This window comes from Culex pipiens, chromosome 3, assembly GCF_016801865.2.
Source record: "Culex pipiens pallens isolate TS chromosome 3, TS_CPP_V2, whole genome shotgun sequence".
NCBI classification, from domain to species: Eukaryota; Metazoa; Arthropoda; class Insecta; order Diptera; family Culicidae; genus Culex; species Culex pipiens.
The window spans coordinates 43685899-43708154 of NC_068939.1; the positions used below are offsets into that span (position 1 = coordinate 43685899).

Sequence of the window (22256 nt, forward strand, 5' to 3'; positions counted from 1 at the left end):
AGCGGAAATCAACAAGATTCATTACGTTTTTTCAACTTTTATTTCTAACATTAAATAAAACAAACTTGTCCAATGTCCAATGAAGGGCCAGTCATTGAACAATTTTTAGGAGCCGTCGTGGGCCGGATGAAATGGCTTCCCGGGCCGGATACGTTTTACATTTCAAAGTTTCGTGTTTTTTCTAACTTGGCAGTTTTTTTGGAGCGTAACCAATGTAACCATGTTTAACAAAGCTGTAGAGCAGACAATAAAAAATAGATGTTCAAACCATAGAGGTTTACTTGTGACCATAACGAGTTATCACGATTTTATGAGAAAAAAATAATTCGAACTTTTAACGTTTGAGTTAAAACTTTTCAAAAAAATCAAATCAAAAATTTAGGGAATGTTGAAAACCAACAAAATTTGAATTTCAGGATTATTTACATTTTTACTTGATTTTCCCAAATTGTTTTCTACAAAAAAAAAATAAAAAAATAAAAAAATAAGCATGTGAATATGTTTAAAAAGATACAATATTCAAGCCCAAACAAAACTTACCTTTAAAATAATAGTTTTTAGTAATAAGGTTTTACATCTGAGCAATTCTCTACCAAAACCGGAAATGGATTTTATTTGTATTTTTTGATTTGACTCAAACTTTGTGGGGGCCTTCCCTATGACCAAATAAGCTATTTTGCGTCATTGGTTCACCCATACAAGTCTCCATACAATTTTGGCTGCTGTCCATACAAAAATGGTATGTAAATATTCAAACAGCTGTAACTTTTGAGTGAATTTTCTGATCAATTTGGTGTCTTCGGCAAAGTTGTAGGTATTGTTGAGGACTTTTGAGAAAAAAATAGGTACACGGAAAAATAAATTTGCAGATTTTTTTATCAACTTTTTTTTCACTAAAACTCAATTTCCCAAAATACGTATTTTTTGATTTTCGAGATTTTTTGATATGTTTTAGGGGACAAAAATCCGCAACTTTTGAGCCATAGAGAAACATGGTCAAAAAATCTGCCGCCGAGTTATGATTTTTTGAAAAAATAGTGATTTTTGTCAAAAATCGAAGTTTCATGCAAAAACAAGTTTGACATAATTTTTTAATGCAAAATTGAATTTGCAATCGAAAAGTACTCTACAGATTTTTTGATTAAGGGCTCCGTTTTCAAGATATAGCCACCGAAAGTTTGATTTTAGCGAAATATTTGCAGTTTTTCAATTTTTAAAAATAGTGACCATGAGTGACCATTTCTATGAATATTTTTTTTGAAAAGTTCAGAAAATTTGCTATAAAATTGTCTAAGAGACATTGAAGATTGGACCTCTGGTTGCTGAGATACAGAGGCTTAAAGAAAAAGAAACACGAAAATTGAAGTTTTCTAAGTCTCACCCAAACAGCCCACCATTTTCTAATGACGATATCTCAGCAATTAATCGTCCGATTTTCAATGTTAATACTTCATGTATTCATGTATTTCACATTCGTGAAATTTTCCGATCCTTTCGAAAAAAATATTTTGAAATTTTTTAAATCAAGACTTACATTTTAAAAGGGCCAAATATTGAATATTACGCCTATTTAAAATGCTAGTCTAGATTTAAAAATTTTCAAAATATTTTTTTCGAAAAGATCGGAAAATTTCACGAATGTTTCATGTATTAACATTGAAAATCGGACGATTAATTGCTGAGATATCGTCATTAGAAAATGGTGGGCTGTTTGGGTGAGATTTAGAAAACTTCAATTTTCGTGTTTCTTTTTCTTTAAGCCGCTGTATCTCAGCAACCAGAGGTCCAATCTTCAATGTCTCTTAGACAATTTTATAGCAAATTTTCTGAACTTTTCAAAAAAATATTTTTAGAAATGGTCACTCATGGTCACTATTTTTAAAAATTGAAAAACTGCAAATATTTCGCTAAAATCAAACTTTCGGTGGCTATATCTTGAAAACGGAGCCCTTAATCAAAAAATCTGTAAAGTACTTTTCGATTGCAAATTCAATTTTGCATTAAAAAATTATGTCAAACTTGTTTTTGCATGAAACTTCGATTTTTTACAAAAATCACTATTTTTTCAAAAAATCATAACTCGGCGGCAGATTTTTTGACCATGTTTCTCTATGGCTCAAAAGTTGCGGATTTTTGTCCCCTAAAACATATCAAAAAATCTCGAAAATCAAAAAATACGTATTTTGGGAAATTGAGTTTTAGTGAAAAAAAAGTTGATAAAAAAATCTGCAAATTTATTTTTCCGTGTACCTATTTTTTTCTCAAAAGTCCTCAACAATACCTACAACTTTGCCGAAGACACCAAATTGATCAGAAAATTTACTCAAAAGTTACAGCTGTTTGAATATTTACATACCATTTTTGTATGGACAGCAGCCAAAATTGTATGGAGACTTGTATGGGTGAACCAATGACGCAAAATAGCTTATTTGGTCATAGGGAAGGCCCCCACAAAGTTTGAGTCAAATCAAAAAATACAAAAAATAAAAATGGTCGAAATCGGCCGATTTCGTAGAGAGTTGCTCATCTGATTGATTGAGTTTTCCGGTAAAAATACTATCGAGACTTAAAAATCGAGTCTGTCATATTGAAATTGCCAAAAACCATAAAAAACCTATTTTTTATTTTTAAAACCGTTGTAACTTCACAAGGATTGGACTTAGGACAATGGTCAATATGGAGACTTTTATGTAAAATTGTCGTGTTCGGATTTTGAAAACTTTGATGTTTAGAGCACTTTTGAAAAAAAAAAACAGTTTCAGTAAATGATTTTTGATTCGATGCAACGGCTTCGAGATACAGCAATATTTAAATTACGAAATATATAAATATTTGAAACACTTACGCCCTTCTCAAATGTCATTATCGAGTGAAAATGGCGCCATATACACAAAAATGGCTTATATATGCCTAGGAAAACATGTCTACAAAGTTTCATTGAAATCGGAGAGGGTCGAGAAAAAAGTACCTAAAAGTTACTGTTTTGGGCTGGAATTGCTCTTTATAAATTTCAGGTATCATAACTTCAGTAATTTAGAAAGCATTTTGTGATACCCTAGCTTCCAAAATTTTAAAAGGTAGACCTAAAATTCAAAATTAAGATTTTTTTTTATTTTTTCTGCATCCCCTTTGATTTGACCAGAGCCGAGGGACAAAAACTTTGAATAATATTTGTAACAGCTTTTAATTGAAAAATATCATTTTCTATGCGAAATTGTATTTACTAATTTTTTTTTCGGAAATTCCAGAATTTATACTAAATTATTCTCGGGGAAATTAAACATGCGTATAATCTTGTTTTGTATTAAAAACAATTATCAGTGACTTTGATAAAGGATGAGTAATCGTGTTTGTTTATTTGGCTCTAACTTTGCATATACATTTGGTTTTTAATGTTTTTTGAAGCAATTCAATAAAAAATCAGATTTTATCGAAAAATATCTTGAAGAACTATTTCAGGTGGATACCACTTGGAAACGGTCCTTTACTGTTTACTGTGCTGTTTACTGATTTCCATTTGAAGAAAAGCCAAACCATTTTTTGAAGCAAAATTTCGATATTTTGCTCAAAATTATCGGTTTCATAATTCAGAACCTGAGCAAACATATTGATCAGTTTGTACCAATGCACAGTGGTCCGAAAGTGAAATCCAGCGCGACAAAATTGATAGCGGCCACACGTTAAGATTTAGAGCTTTGGTGTCTTCCGGACAAATGATCAGGGTCAATAGGGGCATCTTTTGGTATGGTGGACATTGGGGTGGTCCAAATTTTAGGGTGGTTCAGAATTTTTATTTTAGCGGGATGACGAGTTAGCGCTTCGGTGTCTTCAGAAAAGTTGTAGGAAACACCATTTTGAGCAACTTTGCTGAAAAGCAACCGGGATATTTCTAGAGCCATTTTTGTAATTAAGGTTGAGGTGTTTATGAAAAAATAAGTTTTTTGAATTTATCAACTCAGGCTTATGTCGAAACGAGTTGATGTCTTCTAGACATTTGAAGAGCTTATAAAAACACACATTTATCTTCGAAGAGAGCGAATATCAGACCTTTTGAACGAAAGTTATAGCCAAAATACGACGAAATAGACGCCATTTTGAAATGTGAAAATTATCTAGTGGTTGAAAAAGAAGAAACTAGTTTTAGCTCAAATATTTCAGGAATCAACAAAATATTTCAATTTTAGGTATTAGCCTATGGAACATTTATGCAAACATGGGCAGTGAAGTGGTTTTAAATTTGGAAGTGATTTTGAAATTTGAAAATTTTAAATCCAAGATATTGGCCAAAATGGGGAAGGCTGGTCCATCACTAGGCTTAATTCTAAATTTGAGCTTATTCTGACCTCTCTAATCGCATGAAGTTTGTTTGGCAAAAATTGTGTACGGAGAAAAGTAACTGCTTTACTTTTTTAACCTGTGGAGGGCGCCATAGTTATCTGATTCTAACAATTTCTCAGTTGTAGAACCTTCATTAAATTTTGAAAAGTTTTCCCGAAGACACCATATTTTTAGGATTTTTTGCTTCCGAAAATGACCAAATTCAAATTTGGGATTCAGCCTATATAGTGTTGGGTCAATCTTTGATTTCAGGGGGCAGCCTTGAGGAAGCTCGGATTTTGACCACCCTACTGTACATCATTACTATTACAGTTAAGTACGTTTGAATTAACATAATTTAGAAAATTGCAAATTTACCCCACTCACGAAACTTGTCTATTTTCGCGTTTTTTTCTATAAAGAATTCATAGCGGTTCCCATTGTCTTGCACAGTTTTAGCGCTGTCTCGCAAGTGTAGTTGAAGGTAGAAATTTTCCTCATGTGAGAAAAAAAAGCACGTCATCCTTTGGTCTCGCGAAAAGGATCCTTCCCCCCTGGGCGCAAGTGTCCCGCGGAGTTTACCTCGGAAATTTATCTGTATCACCTGGAATGGAACTACTTTTTTTGGGTGTGCTTACCGTGCTTTGAGTAGCTTTTGGATTCGAATTTTAGTTGTTGTACTTTTATTTTTTTTCGAGAAATTCTGAACTTGTTTTACAATACAATTTTTGATTGACTTCACCTTCTTTTATTGATATTTCAAATTTGCCTACTTTAACGTTCGCAAAAAAGTGTGTGCGTTCTTGGCAAGGTTCTAGCTGCAAGTGTTTCTTGCCTAAATCACACAAAAACTCATGTCCTCAAAGGAACAGCATTCAGCAAGAACGATTGCATCCTTGAGGAAACTTTATGACCTGGAATGTAATTTTTACCTGCTTTTGCTGACAAGCGTTTGAGCGTGTGCCAACTAGGATAGTTACAAATCGTTACGAAAGAAAATGTACCAGGTTCTTTTAGGAATCTTTTTTTTTTTTTCAAATAAGATATTTTGTTTTAATTTAAGTTTAATATGACATCAACTCACGGAAAAATAACAAAACTTTTCCCGGCTTTTCAATTTATTTATGTTTTCGAGTGTGTCGTTGCCGTCGTTGCGCCCTTTCGAATTTGATCTTTTATTTTATTCAATTTTATTTATGCGTGTTTTCATTTTTTATCGCTCACATTCGGCGTTTTATGAGTGTGTGTGACGCCACACACATCCATACCATATCAGAGGCTCCATCGGGCGTAAAACAGTCGGGCCAGTGTGTCGTCGTGCGTTATTGTTGAGCGGAATTGAGTGGATTTATCTGATTTTTTTTCACAGTATTGTGTTACCGGATATGGCGCGGCAACAGTAAAACGGGTTATCTACTGAATTTTTGTGAAAGGGGATGAGAAGTAATCCATAATTGAATCGCGACAAGTGCTGTCAATTTTACTGGATGAAATAGGGGAAATATACCCATTTTAATCAAACTAAGCTGTTCGACCAATTCTCATCACTTTTGCCGTTTTCCGCTATAAAATCAACATTTCCAGATGTATCAACAATGAAGAGTTACTTGCTCACATTTATTTGAACTATTTATTACTTTGGAACATTCAAAAATACTTTATGAAAGCTGTAATTCATGATCAAAGTGCTGATAGGCCGATATTAGAAATAGGTTGAGAAAGGGTATAGTTCCCCTACTTGTTAGAATTTCGAGAGAAGAATGCAATAGCTTTTTTTACAATTTGAGGTATAGAGAGAAGAGAGAAGAGAGAAGAGAGAAGAGAGAAGAGAGAAGAGAGAAGAGAGAAGAGAGAAGAGAGAAGAGAGAAGAGAGAAGAGAGAAGAGAGAAGAGAGAAGAGAGAAGAGAGAAGAGAGAAGAGAGAAGAGAGAAGAGAGAAGACGATGTGAAAACATTTTTTCCATTGATATTCCGCCTGATTTTTTTTGTAAGATTGTTTTGATTGCTTGTTTTCGAATTTTAAACTCAATTTACTTTTTCGCCTACAAAACTCAATTTATTCAATGGTCGTCCATCTTTTCGCTTTTTGTTACTCTGTCCATGTGCAAGGATATTTTATGTTTTCTCATACAAACATACACAATCACAAATACAAACACACCAGATCGTGAAATTAAATTGACTGGCGTCGTCTCGACTTGTTGGATGCTGTCTTGTATTTATATGTTGCTGTTGAGTTGCGGATGATTCCACTATAAGTTTTTTTTTTTACTCTTTCCATTTTTTCTGCAGAATGTGTCCTCACATGTGAGTCGCTTTATAGTTGGTATATGTGTAATCCACGCTCCACAGGATAAACGGAGCTACTAAAATTGCATGCGATGGGGCAGATATGGGAAAAAATATAAAGTAAAACACTGCTGCTGCTGCAAAGTATGATACGTATCGGGGCAAGTGTGTGTTGTGGCGCGTGCCCTGCCAGTAAATGGCCAGTAATATGGCCGGAGAATACACCAGTCATGAGCCAATTGTGTCAGATGTCACCGGTTACCGAATGGTGGTGTAATTTTAAAGATCGTTTCATCCGACAAGCATGAAAATGTCCGTTTCAGTAGCGTGAATAAACTGGAACTCTTTTGAAAAATATAAATAAATTGAAATAAATGAATAAAAAACTTTTATTAATTTCATTTAAAAAAATCTACAAAAAGCAATGAAAACGCATAACTTTAGCAGAAGCTTTGCACAAAAAAAGACACCCGAGACTTATTGCGTTCGACTGGGGAAAAATGTGGCCCTGGCCATAACTCATCGTCTCGGAAAAGCCACACACGACTTGCAAATGGCCCTCCCCGGAAAATGCATTATGATTTGGAAGCCTTTCAATAGGACCATTTCCCAGAAGAAGATTCTCGGAGGTTTCTAATACTAAAAGTCCTGCTGCATCAACGAACACACACACACGCGCGTTCGGGACATTACAAGAAAGGACTGACTGCCGGTATCCCTCCCCAAAATGGGCCTGTCCAAATAAATTTTCCCTCCAGGGCCTTTGAAATGCACATTTCGGCACCACGTAGCAAGGACTGATGTGCTATATGGCTTTGCTTTACACTCGACTGCAGTTGCGGGAGCACTTTGCGGCCCTTGGATAAGTATGGTTTGGTTTGAGTTAAGAGTTGGAGTCACAGTCACAGTCACAGTCAAAACTAGAACCAGAACCAGAACCAGAACCAGAACCAGAACCAGAACCAGAACCAGAACCAGAACCAGAACCAGAACCAGAACCAGAACCAGAACCAGAACCAGAACCAGAACCAGAACCAGAACCAGAACCAGAACCAGAACCAGAACCAGAACCAGAACCAGAACCAGAACCAGAACCAGAACCAGAACCAGAACCAGAACCAGAACCAGAACCAGAACCAGAACCAGAACCAGAACCAGAACCAGAACCAGAACCAGAACCAGAACCAGAACCAGAACCAGAACCAGAACCAGAACCAGAACCAGAACCAGAACCAGAACCAGAACCAGAACCAGAACCAGAACCAGAACCAGAACCAGAACCAGAACCAGAACCAGAACCAGAACCAGAACCAGAACCAGAACCAGAACCAGAACCAGAACCAGAACCAGAACCAGAACCAGAACCAGAACCAGAACCAGAACCAGAACCAGAACCAGAACCAGAACCAGAACCAGAACCAGAACCAGAACCAGAACCAGAACCAGAACCAGAACCAGAACCAGAACCAGAACCAGAACCAGAACCAGAACCAGAACCAGAACCAGAACCAGAACCAGAACCAGAACCAGAACCAGAACCAGAACCAGAACCAGAACCAGAACCAGAACCAGAACCAGAACCAGAACCAGAACCAGAACCAGAACCAGAACCAGAACCAGAACCAGAACCAGAACCAGAACCAGAACCAGAACCAGAACCAGAACCAGAACCAGAACCAGAACCAGAACCAGAACCAGAACCAGAACCAGAACCAGAACCAGAACCAGAACCAGAACCAGAACCAGAACCAGAACCAGAACCAGAACCAGAACCAGAACCAGAACCAGAACCAGAACCAGAACCAGAACCAGAACCAGAACCAGAACCAGAACCAGAACCAGAACCAGAACCAGAACCAGAACCAGAACCAGAACCAGAACCAGAACCAGAACCAGAACCAGAACCAGAACCAGAACCAGAACCAGAACCAGAACCAGAACCAGAACCAGAACCAGAACCAGAACCAGAACCAGAACCAGAACCAGAACCAGAACCAGAACCAGAACCAGAACCAGAATCAAAATAAATCAGATCTAGAGTTCAAGTTAGAGCTAGATCTAGTAGGGTCGCTCGGAGCTCCGTCACGGACCATCGGAAAAGACGCCCTGGCACGTGTTTTTCCGCTTCCACCACGCCGCGTTATAGGCAAATGTTTTACGATCCGGAGCGCAACAGCCAAAAACGTGTGTGTGCGGGATCTCACACTGGATGTCGTAGTCTCCGGTAATGCATACGGCGGAACGGACCGACTGGCAGTGCTGCCGCCTATCCCTGGCCAAGTCAGTGCGGACACAGAAATGCCGAAGCGAAATTCAATTTATGTGCAAATTCCGTTTGCCAAATGTATATTTCACATAACGCCGCATATAATTGAAATGCAAATGCATTTTAAAATGATTCCGTTTGGCTTGTTGTTGTTGTCGTGGTTTGGCGGCGGCAGTTTTGTCGTCTTTGGCCGATGTTAGGGCCACTCTGCCAAAGTCTGAGAAGTTGGTGCTGAGAGCTGAAAAGTTATGGTGCAGGAATTCGTTTTTTGTTTAGCTTTGCTTGTAATGTAAACAGAGCTGAATTTTACACAAATATAAACGGAAAATGCATTCGTCAACTAGAAAAAGCAAAAAAGCAAAAAAGCAAAAAAGCAAAAAAGCAAAAAAGCAAAAAAGCAAAAAAGCAAAAAAGCAAAAAAGCAAAAAAGCAAAAAAGCAAAAAAAGCAAAAAAGCAAAAAAGCAAAAAAGCAAAAAAGCAAAAAAGCAAAAAAGCAAAAAAGCAAAAAAGCAAAAAAGCAAAAAAGCAAAAAAGCAAAAAAGCAAAAAAGCAAAAAAGCAAAAAAGCAAAAAAGCAAAAAAGCAAAAAAGCAAAAAAGCAAAAAAGCAAAAAAGCAAAAAAGCAAAAAAGCAAAAAAGCAAAAAAGCAAAAAAGCAAAAAAGCAAAAAAGCAAAAAAGCATAAAAGCAAAAAAGCAAAAAAGCAAAAAAGCAAAAAAGCAAAAAAGCAAAAAAGCAAAAAAGCAAAAAAGCAAAAAAAAAAAAAACTTCAAATTGAAGATGCACAAAAAAACGAACCAACCCCTTCAAAAGCAACTGGTAAACTTTTGCGCAAAATTTTCTCTATCAACAAAAGTTTTGCCCAAATTCGATTTGTTCCGGTGCTGGAGCGGAAACGGTTTGCGACTGCCACACAATCCGTTCCGTTCTCGATTCCAATCCCTCCCCGGAAAGGAAAGAATGCGCCGCGCCCGAAATCGGAGAGGACAAACTTTTGAATAATCGAATCAAACTTGGAAAATGAAAGTTCACGGAACGAATTTGTCCACCGCCGCCGGGAGGAATCCGCGGCGGAAGGGGACATCGAACCGGGGAAAAATAAGAAAAGCCACCACGTGGTGGTCTGCGCCAGGTGCCACGTGGCCGCCAGGTGGATAAATTGCGTACGGCGGACGATTTATCATTGTCAGGTGGTGTGGGTGGCTGTGTGAGTGTGTGGTTGGATTGTAAAATTGATTGCGATTTGATTTCGGGATCGGTTTTTTTTTTGCACTTTGTGCAGAAATTGAGAAAGACGGGATGGAAGCAAATTAACTGTTGCTTTTTCGATTGCAATTTTCAAAAGTTTTCCGATTGATGGATTTGATGTGAAAGGAAAGTTTCTGAATGAATGAAATTGTTGAATGGTGATGATACTACTTTTAAATGTGGATGGTTTGGTTGATACATTTGGAAATACTACCCATACAGATAGGAGAGATTCAGTTTCAAAAAAGTAAACAAATATTACTTAAGTGACTGTAACAAGAGACAGGGTTGCCAGATCTACAAACTTTTAAATTTGTTGGGAAGGTCTTCCCTTACTACTGGGTTGGATGATGGATCTGGACATAGTTATGAGATCTGGCTTTAAAAGAGTGCATACATATTACTTAAGTGGTCAAAACTTGAGACAGGGTTGCCAGAAATAATTTTTAAATAATTATAATTTTGGTATTTTTTTTACGTTGCAAGTTGATGTTAAGGAATGATCTCAAGATCCAGATATTTCAATATTCGTAGATCTAATAAGAAATTGTGTTTTACAAAGAAAGACAATAACAATTGTAAGATCTAAATGTACACAGAAAAAAATAATTATTTATTTTTGATAATATCTAATCCATGGTTTTTGCCTTCCTCACCTTACTGAGGAAAGGCTATAAAATCACTCGAAAAATGAACTTCTTTATTTGACCACCTAGACCCACCTTCACGTATACCTATCGACTCAGAATCATGTTCTGAGCAAATGTCTGTGTGGATGTGTGTAGGTGGGTGGACAAAAAAATTGTCACTCGATTATCTCCGGACTGGATGAACGGATTTTGACCGTATTAGTCTCATTCGATCCGTCTTGGGGTCCCATAGGTCTCTATTTAAAATCAGCAAGTTTAGTTAAGTACTTCAAAAGTTATGCTAAAAAACGATCTTGACTACATTTCAGAAGATTGTAAAAAGGGTGGTTTTTGTAAGAAAGCCCGTCATGCTATACATTTTTAGAAAGGTATTGAAAAGACCTTTCCAACGAGCCCAAAACATTGAAGATCTGACAACCCTATCAAAAGTTATAAGCACTTAAGTGTTATTTATCCACTTTTTTGAGGCCGGATCTCATAAATTTTGATGAAAACGTTGTCCGGATCTACCATGCGACACATCGTTAGATGGGTAATCAAAAGACCTTTCCAATGATGCCAAAACATTGAAGATCTGACAACCCTATCAAAAGTTATAAGCACTTAAGTGTTATTTATCCACTTTTTTGAGGCCGGATCTCATAAATTTTGATGAAAACGTTGTCCGGATCTACCATGCGACACATCGTTAGATGGGTAATCAAAAGACCTTTCCAATGATGCCAAAACATTGAAGATCTGACAACCCTATCAAAAGTTATAAGCACTTAAGTGTTATTTATCCACTTTTTTGAGGCCGGATCTCATAAATTTTGATGAAAACGTTGTCCGGATCTACCATGCGACACATCGTTAGATGGGTAATCAAAAGACCTTTCCAATGATGCCAAAACATTGAAGATCTGACAACCCTATCAAAAGTTATAAGCACTTAAGTGTTATTTATCCACTTTTTTGAGGCCGGATCTCATAAATTTTGATGAAAACGTTGTCCGGATCTACCATGCGACACATCGTTAGATGGGTAATCAAAAGACCTTTCCAACGAGCCCAAAACATTGATGATCTGACAACCCTATCAAAAGCTATAAGCACTAAAGTGTTATGTATTCTTTTTGTTTAGGCCGGATCTCATAAATTTTGATGGAAACGTTGTCCGGATCTACCATGCGATACATCGTTAGATGGGTAATAAAAAGACCTTTCCAACGATGCCAAAACATTGAAGATCTGACAACCCTATTACAAGTTAGGAGTACTTAAGTGTTAATCATCCACCTTTTCGAGGCCGGATCTCACATATTTTGATGGAAACGTTGTCCGGATCTATCAGACGACCCATCCTTGGGTGCGTAATCAAAAGTCCATCCCAACGCTTTTTATTTTCTCGTTGGGCCGATATGGCCATCGAACCTAGCACACCATAATTTGACAACGGGACGGTAAGAAGGAATTTATTGAAATGATTACGCAATTACATTTTAAATGGTTTATTATTCACAAAGGGAACGTTTCTGGAGCAAAATGTTTTTTCCATTCCAGGCCCTAGTTGATGTCGCTTTCTTCGTTAGATAGCTACTGCTAATCCGGATACTGAGTATCACGTGCTTTAGCTGCTGCAACCGACGACTTCTGGTGAACATTCGGAGGCTTGCGATCGAGGACCTAAGTCGGTTTACAAATATTTGAGAAGTTGCAGCTGCTGACGCCGATTCTAGGGCCGGAACGGACATCGATACGGTGTGCAGGGCTAAGCATTTATGCTGCTTAAGTCGCGGTCACTATGCAGCATTGCGAAGATTCGGGCACTGGGCAACGTGTAAATGGGACGGCACAATTTTATCCGTCTGGGCCATTCAAGTTTGAGGTATCGTTTCATTTTTCACGCCAATCCTGTAAAAAATAAATCAAAATTATGTTTAGAAACCGGCAAACAACATATTTTTTATACTTACATAAATGAGAAAGAAAAGTTGTCTTCCACTTTGGAACCATTCTGAATAATTCATTTATTTTTAAGTTTTTTTCGCAGTTTTGTTTCACTTTTTGTCTCGTCTTAAGGAATTAAATTCAACGATGTAAACAACGGTAGGCTCAAAATATTCATCTGTCATTCTCCTGAACAACACCGAAGCTCTGACATTGACAGTTGATTAAACTGTTATACAACTTTTTCCTGACAGTTAAAGGCTGCGTGCTTAATATGAGCGTCGTCCCGTGTAAGACCATCTCCACCGGGCGCGCGCAGTAAGGATTTGGAAGCGCTCCACCATCACTCATCCCCACACCGGTCGCTCACAAACGCGCTCATAAAATAGCAGCTCGACCCTCGGTGAACAGCGGGTGACCAAATTTAGTCGCCCGCTAGTAGCGCGCACAAATATTTGACATCTGCTTGAAGTTAAAGGAAAATCAAGATTTTTGCCTTCCTCACCTTACTGAGGAAAGGCTATAAAATCACTCGAAAAATGAACTTCTTAATTCGACCTCGTAGACCCACCTTCACGTATACCTATCGACTCAGAATCATGTTCTGAGCAAATGTCTGTGTGTATGTGTGTAGGTGGGTGGACAAAAAAATTGTCACTCGATTATCTCCGGACTGGATGAACGGATTTTGACCGTATTAGTCTCATTCGATCCGTCTTGGGGTCCCATAGGTCTCTATATAAAATCAGCAAGTTTAGTTAAGTACTTCAAAAGTTATGCTAAAAAAACGATTTTGGCGTATGTCCGGAAGATTGTAAAAAGGGTGTTTTTTGCAAGAAACCCCCCCCCTGTTATACATTTTCAGAAAGGTATTAAAAAGACCTTTCCAATGAACTCAAAACATTGAAGATCTGACAACCCTATCAAAAGTTATTAGCGCTTAAGTGCTATTTATACACTTTTTGGAGGCCGGATCTCAGATATTTCAATGAAAATGATATTCGGGTCCATCATGCGACCCATCGTTAGTTAGATAATCAAAAGACCTTTCAAATGAGCCTAAAACATCAAGGATCTGACAACTCTATCAAAAGTTATTGGCACTTAAGTGTTATTTATACACTTTTTGGAGGCCGGATCTCAGATATTTCAGTAAAAATTATGTCCAGGTCCATCATGCGACCCATCGTTAGTTAGACAATCAAAAGACCTTTCAAATGAGCCTAATACATCGAGGATCTGAAAACCCTTTCAAAAGTTATTGGCACTTAAGTGTTATTTATACACTTTTTAGAGGTCGGATTTCAGATATTGTGTTAAAAATATTGTCTGAATCTTCCATGTGAACTATCGTTGGATAGGTTTTTTTTATCAGACCTTGCCGATGAGCCAGAAAAATTGAAGGTCTGCGAACCCTATCAAAAGAAATGAGTAATAAAGTTGATTTGTTAAACATGTTAAGGGAATGTTGCTATTTTTACTGAATGTATTGACTTTATGAATGTGAGGAAGGCACCAACCACCTAAAGGTGGATTAAGTAACGTTTTTCTAAATAAACGGACTTCCTTCCATTCTCGTTGGCAAAGAAATTTAAGAAGTTTCCCAAATAGAATGTCCTCAACAGTCCCCGAGGACGCCAACCCACAATTTCGTGGCCGCGAGAACTTTTCTCCGAAAACCGATACGTTTGAGTGCGTGCGTGTGTTTGTGTGCGTTCGTTTTATATGTCGGCCAGCATCCAGCAAACAAAAACACTTGAACTTTCCCGCCACTTTTCCGTCGTCTCACTTTGCACGCCCCACACTTTGCGGGCGAGAAACATGATGGCTGGGTAAATTTGATTATGCTGCCCCAGAGTTTTGCTCGCCTTTTCTTTACTCTTGGCCGGGGGTTTTTTTATAGTAGTTTGCTCGCTCTTGTGATGAACTTCAGTTCCACGAGAAGGGGTTTGGGGGTGGATCTCCCAGAGCCAGCCAACAAACACATGTCACTCGGTGCGTGTTTTTACTCGAAAAAGAAGAAGAAGTTATTTTTGGTTTATTCTACATTTTACAATTGGCTAACACATTTGCAAAAAAAGTTCTGTTTTTTAAGTCAAAAGCTTTTACGTTATTCAACTTTTGTTTCAAATTTGTTTACCTTTTTGTAGTTTACTGTTTCAAAAATGTAATATTTTTTATTATTTTTTTTTCAAATTTAAAATTTCAGTTAATCCTAAAAATTGCTGCCAATTTTCACCACTCTAACCTCAACCGTAAGAGTTTAGGTGGCTTGACGCGCAAGGACACATTGCTGACAGGGCGAGTGTGGGTGGTGGGAGGGGTTCGGAGAGTGTGCTCGAGGGTGTGCTGAGCTGCACAATTGGGGACTCAATTCTCGACATTTGTTTGATGCCGCCCGAGCAGCAACCGAGCATTTATGTTTATGTGAATGTTGTTTTGTTTTGCTTTTGTTCTGTTGTGTGTTTGGTGTTTGGCTCAAATGTTTGCGTTGCCTTTTATGTGTGTGTGTGTGTGTGGGAATTGCTTTTCTTAGCACAACTTCCGTTTTCTTTGACCGAATGTCCTGTGTGTGCCGTTTGCTTTTGATGGTGGTGGATATCCTTTTGTTTTGTGTGTGAAACAACCTCTTTTTCCAAGGGCCATTTTTCCCCTTGAGGCGGTAAGATGTGTGTTTGTCCTGGGGGAGCACTTGTTGAAGTTCTACAATTTCAACAGCACACATCAACAAAAAACACACACAACATAACAACATAACTGTTTGAACCACACTCGATGTGACATCGAAATGTCAATGGATATCAGTGGCAAACAAGACTCGAATGTGAACTTTAAAATGTCTTAAAGAAGCTGGTATTTTCTTATTTTCTTAATTTGTTTGTATTTGTATTTTTGTATTTTTGTATTTTTGTATTTTTGTATTTTTGTATTTTTGTATTTTTGTATTTTTGTATTTTTGTATTTTTGTATTTTTGTATTTTTGTATTTTTGTATTTTTGTATTTTTGTATTTTTGTATTTTTGTATTTTTGTATTTTTGTATTTTTGTATTTTTGTATTTTTGTATTTTTGTATTTTTGTATTTTTGTATTTTTGTATTTTTGTATTTTTGTATTTTTGTATTTTTGTATTTTTGTATTTTTGTATTTTTGTATTTTTGTATTTTTGTATTTTTGTATTTTTGTATTTTTGTATTTTTGTATTTTTGTATTTTTGTATTTTTGTATTTTTGTATTTTTGTATTTTTGTATTTTTGTATTTTTGTATTTTTGTATTATTTATTCTCTTGGGAATAACAAATGAATATTCAGTTATTTCCGACAGTTTACTCAACCACAATGCCATACAAAAGGACACGCACTTTAGCCTTTTCGTGGCTTTTATTTCTCAAGTGCGTCCCCAGAGGGAGTGAACCTCCTTTGGACTGTTTTCCAACTTTTCCCGCGACCGTCATCACAACCAGCGAAAGTTTAGGCCAATAAAAGTGTCTGTTCTAGCGTTTGGTGGAAATGATGTTCGAAGTGGTTGAATCTCAATATGTGGACCATAGACAAGTAGATGTTGAAATTGAATTTTATTTGGAAAATAGTTTTTTTTTTAAGTTTAATGCGGTTTCTTCAGCGTTTAAATAACATAAATATATAAAACAAGCGAAAATAACTTAGACTTTATAACATGTTGAAACGACGTCCATTAGCTTGTGCTCAGGGCTTATCTCTCTAACTTCGGAAAACCGAAATTATCCCCTCGGTACCGATCCCGGCGGAATCCTGAATCCTGATTTGGGCGGCAACAATCACAACGAAAAATAGAAAAAGAAAACGCAAACAAAAACAAAAACAACGACGCGTGAATGATCGGAAGGCCGGAAGTGTTATTTGTGTCGTTTTGTTTGATTGTAATGGTTATTGTTATGTGTTACGTCACCGGAACTTTGCCACTTTTCGCATGTTAGTTTGTTCGAGTGAGATTTTTCTCATTTGCTAAGATTAGATTTTTCTTGGTTAATTTCCGCTCAAATTGTTCCTCACGCTTGCTGAATATTCATACGGTGTGGTCGTAGACGTTTATTATTCTGAGCGTTTTTAACTCGTTCAAAAGTTGAAAACTGGTTGAAGTCCTTTTGTTTATCTACGATCGTATTCAATTGAGACCACTTGCCAGATAATTCCTTGCACGTTTGGCCCATTCGGGGTGCTCGCCGTTATCTCAATTTTTTGAAGTGCCAACAGCAGTGCTGCCATCTCTGGGGAGTTTTTTTGCCTTCCTTTTTTTGGGCTAAGATAACAAAGGCTTCGTTAATAACCTGGGCGTTTTGGACTATCTTTCACCACACAAGCATTTTACCGGGCTCATGCATGCATAATTTAGATTTTCAGCCACCCTCCTTGCAAGAAGCCAAAAGGGTTTGCTGGAGGACCAAAAACTTTACGTATAGCTGTGTGGCCTCACAAAATCAGGTACACTTTTTGAACACTGTCAGAACTGGTCCATTTGTACCGGTTTAGCATAGATAAGCCATTCTCCCCCCTCCACTTTCCAGATTTTTTCACCTCACAAACCCAGAAGGCTTATCAGAAGTCGTTCTCGGTTTGTCAAGGATCGTTCTATGGAGAATTGAAAATTTAGTCCCTCACAAAGTTGGTTTTGCATCTCCCCAAAGGAAATAAAATTCCCAGAAAAAAAAACGAAAATCTCACCCAAGCCAAGATTCCAAACAAATCGATGCTAATTCCAAGTTCAAACAACAACACGTCCCTGTCATATTTATTTTAAGATTTTTTGTGTCGTTGTTTCCGTTTCGCCAGCAGTCTTGGGATTTGCGATGAAAAATGCCTTGATTATTTTCCTAATGGCTGATTTTTCATCTTTTTTTTTGTCTCCCTGTGAGACGTTCAACCAGTAGGATTTTCGAGGGAGTTTCTTGGGAGGCCAGCGAGGGGTGATTCCATGGAGAGTTGCGGTTGATGTTGAAATACCTGAAATAAAAATCGCATTAATCACATTCTAATGATGCATTAGAAGCTAGTCATTTAAGAATATTTATCAATATCAGTTTTGGTTAAACGTCATTTCTGGAGTTTTTTTTTAAAAGGACCAATAAACCAAATTTCCAATTTTTGCTTTTTGTGTGTTTTTGAAACCGCCTTGAGTCAGGGGTATTGAAAAACACCCAAAAAGCAAAAACTGAAAATTTGGTTTATTGGTCCTTTTTTTAAAAAAAAACTCAAGATTTAAAAGTTAAATTTGCTTTATTTTTTTTTGTTTATTTTGCTTCATATCTCTCTATACACCCTTAGAATTTTGTTTTACCGAATTCTGTAATTGAAAAATCGGTAAAGTTTAAATCGGTAAACCATCTGTCAAAATGAACAAAATTTTACCGAATTTCGGTTGTACGATGAATAAAAATTAACTTCATCACCGAATTTCGGTATTTTTTTAACCGAATTCGGTAATTTCCAATTGACCGAACTGTTCAGCAGTTGAAGATTCGGTAAATTTTACCGAGTTCGGTAAAAAATCGAAGTGTGCAAGCTAAAATCTATTAAACAAAAAAAATGTCAACTTCGAATTGCTGAATCCACAATTCATTCAAAATTCGCCTTTTCCCATGGAAATTCGTCCCGAAAAGCCCTTAAAAAAGTGGAACCTGGCGAAAATTACTCACATTCCAGTGCGTCTTCGCCATCGTCGCCAAGACTGTTCCCGGAGTAGAAGGTTGCCCTCCCCCGAAATGTCCCTGCGTTGCTTTTCGGCGAGGAATCTCGAGGCCCTACGCGTAATTGATGGCAGTGTTCTTTCGGGTGGCAATGTCAAGAGTCTTCCCAGGGAACCTCCTACGGGAAGAGTGTGGGTGGTGGTGAGAGGGATTAAGTTTATGACAAATTTCGTTCGAGCAACAATTACGATGTTGGACAGGATGCTTTGCACCGACGACGACGTGACGGAATTTTGAGGGATTTGGCCAGCGCTCGGGGATTGTTGTTTTTGGTGGCATGGGATGAATATCTCGGGTTTGAAGGAGGCAAAAATATGTTAGGAATTTTGTAGTTGATTTGTCATTTTCAAGGAATGATAAGTTCCAAGAAACTGGTAGCAATGATGAGGGGAAAAAAACTTGTTACTTCATCGATAATTTAATTACTTGTGATTGTCCATTTCTTTTCGATGGCCTCTTCAACCTTCCACGTTGAAGACCCTACCCCGAAAAAGGTCCATGTTCAAGTCACCCGGAACACCGTGTAAACCCGACAAAACAGTTCAACAGGTCCTCGAAACGAAGCCCGTCGTCCCCCTTAACAAAAACCCTAAGTAAACAGCAGCAGTCCCTTCCCGACAAACTTGTGTAATCCCTCGACATCAACCAGAACTCCGAGTTCAAAGAGTTGTGTTCTAATCGCCGAAAAGGACTCGACGGCACGGACTCACTTTGCCGTCGCGCGGCAGGTCCTGAGTTCCTGGGACATGGACTCAATTGTGCCACCCTACCTCCGACGTCCCCCCCTCGAAAACAGAAAAGTCAATCAGCTAGAATAAGCGGTTTTGGCAAATGTGTATTAGTCGGAAAGGATTCAATTTCCAAATTGAAATCGATCAGACCAAATCGGCCGGGCAGGAAATCTCCGGAACCCAGTGCGATGTGGACCAACGCAACGTGGGGACGTCGATTTGATTGATTGATTGAAAGTGGATGGATCGGCGGCGTGCGTTTGACCGGCGGATCGGGATTGTTGCAAGTTTGAACGCAAACTCTGTCTAATTGGATGGAAATTAAAAATCCCTTATTAATCAAGGGGGAGGGTAGTACGATGTAGTGTTGGGGTTGGTGATGGTGGCCTAGTTTTAATTAATGCTCGCTAAGCGCGAGGTAACTTAGTCCATGAAGGGTATCAATATGTATGCTAATTTAAAAACAAGCGTTTTGAAACAGAGTTATTATCCTGTTTAAGGGGTAACATGAACGTAAAATTTGATTATGTTTTGAAAAATAATTCACTTTGCTGGAATCTGTTTTTTATCATTCAAAACATCATGATTCGATTTTCGGCGATTTAAAAAAACCCCTTTGGCCAAATATCAACGAAAAATGTCGTTCTTGACAAGATATGACGTATAAAGATCCTCCAAGATAATACTTCCAATTCGGTTTTACAGAAGAAAAGTCTTGGGAGGACTTGGGGAACCAGCCGCGTTCCGAGATGTGGACGTAATCGTCTTTTCCCTGATTTTATCCCACTGTGGGGTGGTTTAAAAATTGGCAATTTTCGTCGAAAAATAGTTTGGAGTTTGAAGCACATTTGTAAAGGTCGTATGAAAACTTAAAATGTGGTTTAGAAGGTCTCGGGACCAAAGAGCCGATGCCTGAAAATGTTTTTATCGGATTCCTCGTAATTGTTCGTCCGTAATTGAAAGACATAACTTTTGGTACCCACTTTTTTATGAATTTTATTAATCAACTAAAATTCCTGAAATGTTTTTTGTAAAAATTTGTTCCTTCTTTCACCACTACTAGATCTTTTTGTACATTTTTGGGCCCTTCTAGACAAAGCTTGTCAAAATAAACATTTGTATTCTTGAAAAGCGATTTTTGGACAGTTCTATCAAAAGCTATGGGCAAAAAACGACTAAAAAATGCTAATTTTCAAATTAAGATAAAATAAGTTGGACCACCCTAATGCCCATCATGCCAAAATAAGCCCCTATTGACCCTGATTATTGTCCCCAAGACACCAAAGTTCTCAATCTTTACGTGTGGCCGCTATCAATTTTGTCACGCTAGATTTCGGTTTCGGACCACTGACTGTGCAGCAGGGATGCCACTTGAGGTTTTGAAATGTCTGTAAAAAAGTCTGTGTATGTCTGTGCATTTGTTTAAAATTCAAATATATCAATTTACAGGCATTGAAATCCGTTAGAAATTGAATTTTCAAGCATTTTACGACAAAAATGTTTACGAAATATTAATTGAATGAAGTTTTTTAAAAGTCTGTGCAACTAAAAAAATGTCTGGCACAAGCTCAAAAGTCTTTGAAACACAGACAAATCAGTGCATCTGGCATCCTTTCTGTGCAGCAGGGTGCCCAGAATATGGAACTTTTTTTTCAAAACCTCGCTCCACAAGCTGATTATTGTTCATTGAGCAATTTTAGAACTCTGGGTCAAATATGAGCAAAATCGGTGAACATTTACCCATTGATACTCGAGGATGAAGTTTGTATGGGAAAAATCGGAAAAGTTTATGAAAAATCCAATTTGTTTGCGGTTTTCATCAAAATATTCTCAAAAGTGAGAATCTAATCGGAAATCTATTGTTCTACAACTTTGTCGAACATGTCAAAGCTGCGATTTTAAAATGTAATTTTTTTATGAAAAATATTTTTAATCTTAACCAATTTCGCCCAAAATTTACACAAAGCTTTAGAACAATAAAAAAAAACGTTTTCCTAAACATAATACATTTTGTTTCACTTTTTAACTGGTAAAGAGATTCTTTCATGCACTGCTTTGTCAGAAATAATTGAATTTAATCAAAAAGAACTTAAAAAGGAAAAGGATTTAAATATTAGGGTTTCATTTAGATACCTCTAATAGCTCCAAAATCAACTCAATTGACGCCACGTGCACGTCACCCCTTACGACTGACAGAGCGTTCACACTCCACATCCTCGTCCAAAGTGTGCGTTAATACACTTGTTTGCCAAAGTGAAGGGGCCACCCAACTTTTCCACCGAAAAATTGCTTTCACCCACCGGTGGTGACGGTGACCGCGGGTTGATGGCGTTATAACTTTATGACAGTTATTCAGTGCGTCGTACACATATGAAAAGTCGTGTCACTTTTTGGGATGTTGAAATACACTGTGAAAAAGGTTCAAGATAGAAGTGTGAGTCAAATAAATATTTTAAATTTATTTTGTACAGTGCACATCTCCCATAATCCGACATCTCATCGGCACCCCTCGGCATTTATGTATGCACCGGGCGTCGCTTAATATCCTGTTTGTTTGGCCTCAGCTTAGCCCAGACAGCACATCGTGAGTGAAAGCTGTATACGGGGACAATTGTGGCTACCCTCCCCGGCCAGCCAGCGTGAGGGTGATTGCGTGAGAGGGCAATTTGTAATACACAATAAATTATTGAATCATAATCGGATTAATTTATCTCAGCTCATTTGATGACTAAATGGAAATTTTGATCGTATCGGATGCTGCAACGTGTTCGCTCTGTGTGTGGTGGCATCATAGAGTCATCAGTGCTGATGAGAATGGTGATGAAAGTGCGTAATTTTACTATTTACTGGGATGACAGAAGTGGTGTCATGTTGATGGGTAATTTTACATTCAAAAGGTTAAAGAAAAGATTTTTTTTCTGAAAAATCCTATGAAGTTTAACATAAACTTAGGAAATTTTCCATCTATTTATGAAGTTTTCCCAAACTTCCATTTCAATTTCACTTCCGAAACATCAAACCCACGCACGCAAACAAATCCTGCAAAAAGCAAGTCGAAACTGCAATTACAAACGAGATTTCTGCCGTTTCCCACCCAGAATCGAAG

The 22256-nt window shown here is 37.6% G+C and overlaps 1 pseudogene; it reads left to right on the top strand.

Moving 5' to 3' along the window:
* The first annotated feature begins 3803 nt into the window (after positions 1-3803).
* On the top strand, positions 3804-9605 carry LOC128093361 (uncharacterized; annotated as a pseudogene).
* Positions 9606-22256: the final 12651 nt, after the last annotated feature.